This window comes from Rattus norvegicus, chromosome 4, assembly GCF_021556685.1.
Source record: "Rattus norvegicus strain SHRSP/BbbUtx chromosome 4, alternate assembly SHRSP_T2T, whole genome shotgun sequence".
Taxonomy (NCBI): domain Eukaryota; kingdom Metazoa; phylum Chordata; class Mammalia; order Rodentia; family Muridae; genus Rattus; species Rattus norvegicus.
In genome coordinates, this window is record NC_141537.1 from 88,592,260 (window position 1) to 88,604,141 (window position 11,882).

General features: G+C 41.3%; 1 pseudogene across 1 annotated transcript; it reads right to left on the reverse strand.

Moving 5' to 3' along the window:
• Positions 1 to 404: 404 nt before the first annotated feature.
• Positions 405 to 9,641, reverse strand: Rps7-ps20 (ribosomal protein S7, pseudogene 20; annotated as a pseudogene). The gene is made up of 2 exons (NR_073161.1): positions 9,254 to 9,641; positions 405 to 1,321 (listed from the first exon to the last, which is right to left on the reverse strand). The product of NR_073161.1 is annotated as a ribosomal protein S7, pseudogene 20 (transcript).
• Between the last annotated feature and the right edge of the window lie 2,241 nt (positions 9,642 to 11,882).

Consider the following 11,882-nt stretch of genomic DNA (forward strand, 5'->3'; position numbering starts at 1 on the left):
TTATTATTGTAGTCATTCTAATAGGCATTAGTGTAGAATTGTATTTGCATTTGTCTAATGCCAATGCTATTGAGTATCTTTTTATATGTTTGTTGGAAATTCTTTATCTCAATCTGAAGAATTATTCAGAACCTTTATTCATTTCTAAATTGGATATTTGGAGTTTAATTGTTGAGATGAAAAGACTTTTAAAATATAAATAGATATAATTTACATATACTTATATATGAATGTAAGTCCCTTTTCAGAGACATGATTTACAAAGACAATATCCCCCCAAAATACCGAGTTCTGTGAATGTTCAGATCCTTTATATACAATGTATATAACTATGTATTTTTCATATGCGGTAAACCACCTCAATTGTTTGTGACACCAAATACCATGTAAATAAATGTCCTTGATTTTTTTATAATATGTTGATTTGGCAATGATGTTTTATTTTTAAAAAGAGAGACCTTTACATCTTCGGTACAAACATATTTTTTCTTAATATTTTCTATCCACAGATGGAGAAGCAAGAATACAAAAATCCAGCTCTACTTTGTTGAGCAATCTTTCCTAACTTGGCTGTGATACTATGCCATTGTTTGGGGTCTAATAGTAAAAAAAAAATCACAATGCAGACACCCAGGCTAGTGGAGCATGCTGTAAAATTGACGTCAAGTTGTCATCAGAATCTCAGAACAACTTTCCCGTGGGAATCAGTTGGGGTGTTTTGTTTTGTTTTGTTTCGTTTGCTATGAGTGACACTTTATTCAGTCATTTGCTTTACAACTGAAACTCTGGGAATTCAAAATTAACATCCTTACCTGTGAGCGTCTTGTACACACCAGAAAAAGTTTCAGCCTTGTGCTCAATGTTGTAGTGCTGTGCTTTGATTCAGTTTCACACGGGTCTTCTTACAATTTCACTTGGGAAGACCACGCCCTCAAGGATGGCGTTGGGTTGCGGCTTCTGTGGCGCTTTTGCTTATTTTCCATACGGTTTTTTTCCGTGTTGACTCGGGCAGAATCCTCCTCTGAGCAATGAAGACTACATGCTTCATACTGAACTTCTTCTCCAATTCACGAACTAGCCCGACTTGGATTTTCTGGAAAGATTTCAGCCGAGGAAGCAGTACAAAAATTATGATAGCTTTCTGACCACCACCAACTTCCATTTCCTTGGCCGCAGTGATGTTGAGTTCCCACAGCTGCACCCTGAGATCTGAGTTCATCTCCAATTGGAGCAGTGCCTGAGAAATGCCAGACTCAAGCTCATCCTGCTTCTCGCCATTGGGCTTCACAATCTTGGCGCTCGAGCTGAGCATGGCTTCCTCCTTATGGAGTGACAGCACAGAAAGAGTGGGAATCGGTTTTAGTTGACATGATAAAGAAGTTCAGTCTGACTTAGTCCTTACAGGACAACCTGATGTAAGCTCAGTTATTTGTCTATTGTTCTGTCCCTCTTTTCTGTCTCCACATTTTACAAGGAAAGTAACTTTGGTCAATTAGCTCTTTGTTCTTTGTTTCTTTTTTTTCTCAGCCTTTACCTGTCTGCAAAACAACCTGGTCGATTTGGTTCACTCAATATTTATTCTATTTTATGAAATGAAGATTTGCCTGTTTTTAAAAGTTGAAGTTCATGCCAATGAAAATCTTAATTATAATTTTGTGCTTAGAGAGATTAAATGTCAAAAATGGAACTTGTGTAGTAACCACAACTCAGGATATAGACAAGGCAGAAGAGAAAACAGAGGCTCCAGACGAATTTTTCAAGCCAGTTTAAAACTCACGTAATGAACAATGTACACACTGTTTTAGCCCATGGGAAGCTTTAAGAAGTTTGCAGTCACAACATAAATGTGTGCATAGAGATTGCTAACACAGTGAAATATCAGCAGCAGAAACTGTTCCTAAAGTTTCAGTGTTTCCAAGGCCCTGTCAAAATCTAGCACAGTGGTGACTCCACTAATAATTACTCAAGGTAACCGAGTGAAAAAATTTGCCATGTGAGGGGAAAGCAGAAAGAACACAAAAATGCAATATCTGTTAATGCCATTCAAAACCTGCCTTTGCATTTAAATAGGAACAGAAGAATAATGGGGCAGGTGAGAAAAAAATTACAGAAGTCAAGACTTTGAAAACTGACTGAAAAGAGCAGTGTTGGAATAAGGAAATTCGGATGCCTGCAGGAATTGTGTGTGTGTGTGTGTGTGTGTGTGTGTGTGTGTGTGTGTGTGTGTGTCTGTGTCTGTGTGTATGTGTGTGTATGTGTGTGTGTCTGTGAGTGTGTATGTGTCTGTGTTTGTCTGTGCGTGTGTGTGTGTGTGTGTGTGCACCTGTGTGTGCATGGGGATGTAAGTGTGTGCTACAAGCTTGAGTGTGCATGTGTGAGTGAATCAGAGGAAGACATCAGGTGACCTGCCACATCAGTCTTTGCCTTGTTCTTTTGAGTACTCTCTGCCTTGTTCTCACACAATTTAGAGCTAGAATGACTAACTAACAAACCCCTCTAATCTCCCTGTCTCTGTCCTCCATCGTGCTGACTTTACAGGTATGTAGCCACACTCAGCTTTTTACACAGGAATTTGGCATTTGAAGCCAAGTTCTCATGCTTACTCAGCAAATGTTTTACCCACTGAATCAGCTCCTCAGCTCCCAGAATTTTAGTTTTTAAAATACTTCTGCAGAAAAAAAGGATTGGGTTCTTGCCTCTACCTGTAGAAGGCTTCTTGGATCTGAGGTTTATCAGCAGCAATTATATGTCATGTCATTCAATATATAAAGCACAGTAATAAACCATAATAGTGTGTGTGTGTGTGTGTGTGTGTGTGCGCGCGCGCGCGCATACGCGCACATCTTAGGTGAAGTTATGCCACTTGGGGCTGACAAAGAATAATCTAACAAAAATCCAGTACCAGACTTGAGAAATTTGTTTGAGCCGTTTGAGTTGTTTGTCCAAGTGACTCCCAGAACAATGTAAGTAGTTGCCATTGATATGGTTGCCTCACAAAGATTAAAGGTGAGTCCCTATTGCTAAAGATCCCATATACTTTGGACACAGGAACAATAGAATGTTATCTTATCTGGCCTGAAAGCTTCATGAGGATTAGCCTGTCTTTTTTTTTTTTTTTCCTTCCGAGACAGAGATTCTTTGTGTGACAACCCTGGCTATTCTGGAACTTGCTCTGTAGTCTGGGCAAGGCTTGAACTTACAAAGGCAGATCCCTGCCTTTTCCTTCCAAGGGCTGGGATGACATGTAAGTGCCACCATACCCAGCTGAGGATTAGCTTTTATAGATCCCAGAAGAACTGTGTAGGTTGACAAGGAGGGAAGCACCAACAGCCTTGTCTTTCTGTGATGTCAATGAGCCGCAATGGTGACCAGCATAGAAATCTATTTCTAAAGTGCAGTGGTGGTCCTAAGAGCTTGACAGTAACCAACACTTCTTGAACTAAACTGAAGCTCACTCCATAGGAGGGAAATCATGACTAATACTAAAATCCAGCCATCTCAGAGCTTGGAGAATCCTACAGAAGAGGGAAAGGAGGATTGTAGGAGCCAGTAGGATCAAGGATACCACAAGAAAAACCAAAAAATCAACCTACCTGGGCTCATAGGTGCTCACAGACACTGAACCAACAACCAGGGATCCTGCATGGGTCTAAGCTAGGCCTTTTGCATTTAGGTTATGGTTGTGTACCTTGATCTTCTTCTAGGACTACTAATAGTGGGTGTGAATCTTCAATTCTTTCGCCTGACTTTTGGGGTCCCTTTGTACTTCAATTGGGTTGCCTTGACCAGCTTTAATATGAGGGGAAGTGCCTAGTCTTCCTGCAACTTGATATACCACATTTGGTTGATATTCCTGAGAGGCCTGATCTTTTTTGAAAGAAAAATAGGTAGAGTAGATGGGGAGAGAGGGAAGAGAAACTGGGAGGGGAGGAGAAAGGAAAACTGTGGCTGGAATGTAATATATGAGAGAAGAATAAATAAATAAATTAAAAAGAAAGGAAAAACCTAGCAACTTCCTGAGGAGGCTGGTGAGTTAGAAGAGTTAAAAGAGAGCTTACTCTTGGTGCCCCAGAGTAGGGGAATGCTAGGGCAGAGAGGCAGGAGTGGGTAGGTGGATGGGGGAACACAGTCATAGACGTAGAAGGGGAAGGAAGGGGTGTTTGCTGAGGGGAAGCCAGGAAAGGGTATAATATTTGAAATGTAAATAAATAAAATACCCAATAAAAAGAGAGACTATTATTATCACTTTATTAGATTAATATAATTCCTGGTTGCATTCTAAGACTTGACCTTATACCCAACAATGAGTATGTCTCACCCTTCATCAAAGAAGTTTCTCTCTATAGCAAACAGAGACTGTGAAAAACATTCTCTATTGCTTTGAAGAGACACCGCAAGTAAGGCACCTTCTAAAAGAAAGTATTTAACTCTGAGCTTTCTTGTAGTTTCAGAGTGTGAGACCATGGCTATCACAATAGGGACCATGGCAACAGGAAGGCAGACATGGCTCTGGAGCCCTAGCTAACATACTGATCCACAAGTTGGAGGCGGGGAGAGAGAGAGAGAGAGAGAGAGAGAGAGAGAGAGAGAGAGAGAGACAGACAGACAGACAGACAGACAGACAGACAGACAGACTGAGCCTAGCATGGACCCAAAGCTTACCTAACTCCTCCAAGAAGGCTATATCTTCTAATCTTCTCGAAAGAAGTTCCACCCAGTAGGGACAAAATACTTAAATACATAAGCCTATGAGGACTATTCTCATTGAAACCACTGCAACAATAGGTCATAAGGCAGAGATCACCAAATTATGTGGAGCCCAGCCGCAATGGATGGATCAACACCACAACTCCTGAATCTATGGCTCAGAGAACATCACAGCAGAGGGGGTGGAAAGTTAGCAAAAGCCAGATGACTAAGAGGTTTGCTGTGAAATTATATCTCCTAAAATTGACAAGGAAGTAAACCCCATAACACCTCTTGTTTGTTTAGGCTGCCCTAAACAAGACCTGACCAATTATAATGTCAATAGACTTGTTACAAGGAAAGGGAAAATGTCACAGGGCTCTACCCCTAGACAAAGAACAACAGGCAACTAATGACGACTGAGACAGGGAGATTCGCATCTCCCAGGGATAATTATCTAATTGGCTATTCAATGAAAAGTGATCATCCTGCCCTTCAACAGAGGAATGGATACAGAAAATGTGGTACATCTACACAATGGAATATTACTCAGCTATCAAAAACAACGAGTTTATGAAATTCGTAGGCAAATGGTTAGAACTGGAAAATATCATCCTGAGTGAGCTAACCCAATCACAGAAAGACATACATGGTATGCACTCATTGATAAGTGGCTATTAGCCCAAATGCTTGAATTACCCTAGATCCCTAGAACAAACGAAACTCAAGATGGATGATCAAAATGTGAATGCTTCACTCCTTCTTTAAATGAGGAAAAAGAATACCCTTGGCAGGGAAGGGAGAGGCAAAGATTAAAACAGAGACTGAAGGAACACCCATTCAGAGCCTGCCCCACATGTGGCCCATACATATACAGCCACCCAATTAGACAAGATGGATGAAGCAAAGAAGTGCAGACTGACAGGAGCCGGATGTAGATCGCTCCTGAGAGACACAGCCAGAATACAGCAAATACAGAGGCGAATGCCAGCAGCAAACCACTGAACTGAGGATAGGACCCCTGTTGAAGGAATCAGAGAAAGAACTGGAAGAGCTTGAAGGGGCTCGAGACCCCATATGAACAACAATGCCAAGCAACCAGAGCTTCCAGGGACTAAGCCACTACCTAAAGACTATACATGGACTGACCCTGGACTCTGACCTCATAGGTAGCAATGAATATCCTAGTAAGAGCACCAGTGGAAGGGGAAGCCCTGGGTCCTGCTAAGACTGAACCCCCAGTGAAGTAGACTGTGGCGGGGAGGGCGGCAATGGGGGAAGGGTTGGGAGGGGAACACCCATAAAGAAGGGGAGGGGGGAGGGGGATGTTTGCCCGGAAACCGGGAAAGGGAATAACACTAGAAATGTATATAAGAAATACTCAAGTTAATAAAAAAAAAAAAGAAAGAAAAAAAAAAAGAAAAGTGATTATCCTTGAAATCATATACACACATGCTATATCCATATATTTATTCATATATATCATGGTGGTTTGAATGAAATGGTTCTCTGTGCTCATGTTTGAATAGTTGGTCCCTATTTGGTGAACCTATTTGGATAGGAGTATGATTTTATTACAAGAAATGTGCTAATGGGGGCAAGCTTTGTGTTTTCTAAACACTGGTGTCATTCCCAGGGCTCGCTTGCTCCTGGCCTCCTTTTAGAAGATCAAGATGTAAACCCTCAGCTACTGCTGCAACCATGCTGTGATGGTTTATATACGCTTGGCCCAGGGATTAGCACTATTAGGAGGTGTGGCCTTGTTGGTGTAGGTGGGTCACTCTGGGCATGGGCTTAATACCCTCAGCCTAGCTGCCTGGAAGTGAGTATTCTGCTAGCAGCCTTCAGATGTATGACTCTCAGCTCCTCCTGAACCACACCTGACTGGATGCTGCCTTGTTCCAAAATTGGTGATAATGGACTGACCCTCTCAACCTGTAAGCCAGCCCCAATTAAAGTTGTCCTTCTAAGAGTTCCCTTGGTCATGGTGTCTGTTCACAGCAGTAAAACCCTAAGACACATGCCTTTGCTCTGATTCATGGACTCTGGCCCTCTGAACCTGTAAGGCCTTAATCAAATGCTTTCTTTTATAATTCGCCTCCTGCTTCTCCCCTCTACGTGCTGAGGTTTAAGAGTGTATGCCATCATGTCTTGTCTATCTACCATCTTTAAGGTGTTGGAAGTTTAAGTGCGGACAGAGGATTTGGGGTATTATCGGAGTTCACTGTAGGGTTTGGGATGTGTGCTTTGGACCTAGGCAGGGCAGAAGAGTTGAGAGGAGGCCGGCTTGGACAGCGGCAGAACCTGCTAGGGTGACTGCAGTCTTCCAGCAAGCGGAAGAGGAAGGTGCTGGCAGAGCATCTTTCCGCTGTTTCTCTAAAACAGTTCTGAAACTGTAGAGGAGACAGAGGATTTCTTCTGTGAAGCCCAGAACCATACTGATTGTTTTAGTTATGGTTTTATTGCTCAGAGGAGACACCACAACCACCACAACTCTGATAAAGGAAAACATTAATTGAGACTGGCTCACAGTTCTGAGGTGTAGTTCTTCTCATTATGGTCGGAAACATCACCAGTGGCATGCAGGCAGGTATGGGCTGGAAAAGGACCCGAGAGTTCTGCATCCAGATGGGCAGGCAGCAGGAAGTGACTGACGTACTAGGCCTAGTGTGAGCATGTAGGACTTCAAAGCCCACCTCTAAAGTGACACGCTTCCTCCAACAAGACCACACCTACTCCAGTAAGGCCACTCCTTATTGGACAAGCATTCAAACACACAAGTCTATCAGGGCCATATCTATTCAAACCACCACAAAGACAATAACAGAAAGATGAAAAATGGCTCTCATCTAAACACTCCTGGGTATTACAGGGCATTGTTTTAAAGGGATATTTTCTGTTCCCTTTTGACTAAGGTCACCTGGCCCTTCATAATGATTACTGTGGCTAGATATATGCCCATGGGTGCAGTAAAGTAGCACAAATGTTATGGAAGTAACCAGTCACTTTCTTATTGGACTTAAGGACCATTCCTTAAGAGGAAATATATGTCTATTACTATAAACCTGGCCAAAATCCATGATTGGGGATCTTCCAAGTTCCCACGGGTGGAAGCTACTATCATTATTTTGCTAAAATCACATAGTATCAAAGTCTTCTCTAAACTCATATTGCCATACTTCATACAGCCTTTTTGTTGTTATCTTACTAGAGAATCTTCTTGTGCAGTAGACAGGTTAATGCAGAAACTCATAACTGACCAAAATGCAGAGAATAGGTGTCTATTAGATGCTCAGTCCAAAATGGAACACTTCTATAACCTACCAAGCCAAGGTTCAGGCACTATCTCAAAAGAGAGGGTGTAGATATTATAAAACCCAGAGGTCAGGGAGAACTAGAGGGAAACAACATTTTCTAGATATGACAAGACCACTGCCTATAGGAACTCACAACAACTGTGGCTGCCTGGAAAGTTCTGCACAAGATCGAGCAGCCAACACTCTAGAATAGAGGGGGAGGGGGAGGAAGATGAGTGCCCACCCCTAACTGAGGAACCAGGGACAGTTGAGCTTCTATAGGAGGGAAACTATGGACTTTTCCTAAGGATGGAGCCCCTAGGAGCTTGAACATGCCCAGATGGATACTAGTCTTCTCTATAGAGTTTGTAATAACCAACCCTGTTAATCATTAATCCCTTTCCCATGTTTGAGATAAGGTCTCAAGTTTGAGGTTTTAATTCAGCCTCCTAGGTGTTAAGTTTATTGATATGTCTCCTAATAATCCTTTAATCTCTTTTCATTTCCCCTGAGAAACTCAACTAAGACAATTAGCAACTGTTATTTCTGTTTGTAGTAAACAACAATACTCTTTATCCTGGTTCCTTTTTAAAAGCACAAGCAAACAGTAACAGAATAACAACCTTCACTTTAATCCTTTCCTTATGATGGGGTGGGGAGAACCTAAGCAGAAAATATGGATTGTTTCCTAGAAAGGTAACAAAGAGGAAAGAACTTCCTGGCAGGTTTGGAGAGAAAGAGTTTTGAATTGAGAAAGGAACCATTATAGAGAAGTAGTGGGACCAAAGACTGGTGAGTGCCAAGATCTGCCCATGAAAAGGTTTGAAAAAAAATGGAGTAGACATTTCAAAAATTCTTGAATTTCCTCAGGGCAGGACTTGAACAAAAATCTGCATCTCTGTTTAGAGGTGTACATGACTCAGTGGACACATCTCGCCTGCATAAGGCCTCCGGTTTGATCCACAGCAGTACACACAAAAGCCCCATTTCTTCTGTGGATTTTTGTCTTCTTGTTTAAGGGGAAATGAGCAGTGGAATCTCCTGGTCCTGGCGGTGGTACTAGCCTTAGTAGTTGAGAATTACTTTTTTTTCCCTTTTGGCAAAGGAGACTTGGTGAAGTTTTGTAAGGCAATGTTGTCAGATGAAAACTATGTCAGTGAGTCCAGGATTAATTGTTGGTAGGAGAGGGGGAAACCACTGAAAGAAATGACAGAGAAAGAGGAAATATGTCACTCACTCCCAGAAAAGAGATACATTTCTTTGCTACTTACCCTGAAATTCATTTTAAGATACGTTTCCAGTGATGATAAGCTGGTAACCATTTTGTCTCCTTCCTTCTACTCTCCTTAGAACTCTGTCTTCCTCCCAGGTTACAGTTCCCTGTGTCTTCCTATATTGCCATTCCAAGGTAGACAGAGGCAGGGAGCAACCATGCTATTGCCCTTTGGGTTCAGCTAAGTGTTGTCTAGTTTCACCACAGAAGTATGCCTGAGGACCCTAATTTTCTTCATATTAAGGTACCTTCAGGAAATAGATCTCTTGCCACCTTTACAGAATATACCTGTAATTCCAGAAAATGGATGGAAAGAGGGGCTTGAGGCAAAAATCTGAATTTTAAGAACAGAGTAGGCTACTCCAAACACAGAGGGAAGGAGGGAAAGAGGGAGGGAGGGAACTTGAATACTTCTCATAGCAGAACATATACAACATTTGGTGTTATTCATTTGTTTAAACTTTAAAAAACTTTTCCTGTCGTCCCTTTGAAACCAGCGTCCTGAAAAACCTTGGGGTTTAAGTCTACATTTGACACCAGCAGAGAATGAAACATAGTTGGTTTCTTTCCCAGAATATGCTAATTAGTTGGGAAAATAACACTTTCTTTTCTGCTATTGGAAGAGAATGTAACCAATAGAAACACAGTTAAACACCTACACCCACTCTATGTACAAAATAAGGGAGTGTATGCCAGTAACTTCTGCCTTTGGTTGCTTGACAACCAGCCAGAAGCATGCCTTTCATCATCTCTTACACTGTTACCTTCAGATTCCACAGGGTAATTTGCATGAGACCCAGAATAGAATAGTGAGTTTAAAAAAAACTAGTGTCCTTTCCAATAAGTTATAAACACACAGGTTTCTAGCACTCCAGATTTCAAAACAGCAGCAGCTTTTTTTCTTAATATTACTTGTACTTTTCTATTGTTATGTGTTTACATAGAAATAGTCATTCATTTACTTCACTACCCTGACAAAAAGCAATTTTTTTACAGTACAAATTGATTTATTTAAAACAGTTACAAAAAAGCACAACAAAATAGAGATTATCCTTAGAATTATTAATGCTTTGTTAAAGATCAGGTAGGATTAGAGGGTAAGAAACGGTATTGGGTGGGAGGAGCACCTGACTAGGTCTAAGGCTTTAGATACAATGCAGTTGATTACATATTAATTCAGCCATTACATACTGGGGATAGTGGTTGGGGGGGACCAGTAATTTATCTACAGGAACTCCTACACAAACCAGATCCATCCAGACCTCCCCAGTGCCATTCTTCTCTACTCCTTAGGACCCTAAAGCCACCTGGATGACAAAATTACCATCCTTCCTCCACCCGATTACCTATCCATTATCTTCCCTCCCCTAAGGTGCTATGCAAGCTGAGAGCAGTTTGCTCTCGCAGCTGGAACATATACTGTTTTGGCTACAGGGATCCTGCGTGACTAGGAAGTGTGTAGAGGATAGCCTTGTTTTAATACTTCATGTTAGCCGTGAGTACAGTCAGTCTCTTCCCCAATCCAATTCAGTGAGTGCACTATGAATTTTTGAATAGTTTATTAGGATTACACAGGAGGGAACTTAGTTCTATTTTAGTCATATCCTAACAGCACCACTTTGGCATGTATCCCTTGGTAACAGATACTGTGATCCCCCTTGACCATGAGTGCTCACTGCCACTCCCCCATGAATTTATGAAGTTTAGAGTCTAAAGGCAAGTTTCTCAAGTCTTCTTTGCAATGCATGGGGCAATAGATAAGATTCATCTGGACAACTAGATAAGTTTATGAGGAGGACAGATGCTTTGGGTCCAGCCAGTTGTCGTTGGACTCAGTGGGGAGTCTCCTATTCAGTTTCATAGAGTTACAGTTTAACAGTGTGTACACAGATACTATTAATTTATATGTATGTGGGTGGCTTCAACTTCTTTTATTAACATGGCATTAATGCTATTATGTTTCATAAGATTATCAGATACTTTTCCAAGCTGAACAAGAAAGCTGTAAAGTTTAAGCAAGTAAAAAGGCTCTGAGAAAGTTATATAAGGTATGTAAAAGGTAAAAGTTCAGTACACTGATGTGAAACCACTGCTTAAATCAATAGAGTTCTTGGCTTCCATAATAACTATAAGGCCCAGATTAAAGAACAAAACTGTTTGTCTGATCAAAACTTAAATGCTCTGTTTTTGCCTAAGTTTTATCTAAATATTACACTGTAGTTAAAAGTAAAAGTATCAGATTGGTATAACTGACCTTACTTATGTGTGTTCAATATCCATACTTGGAGGCTATGTTAATATACTCAGAGGGAGTATAGTAGAAAGTAATTCTCCCTCACTGTCCAAGGCCAAGTGGATCCCAGGGGCCTGTGAGGCATCTTTAAAAATATTGTTACTGCAGGGACTCATCTCTCCTCTTGTCCAAGGAATCCATGGAGACATCACCATGTGAACTCTGACCAATATTGAGTCTACAAAGAGAAGGGTCAACACAGAGGAGAACTTCCATGATTTAAAGTGAAGCCACTTTGATTTAAGACCTTTGAATTCCCTCACACAGACGAAACTGGTAAAGGGAAGGCGAGAGGAGCCAGAGGTTCCTCTCAGTGACTCCTGAGAACAAAATC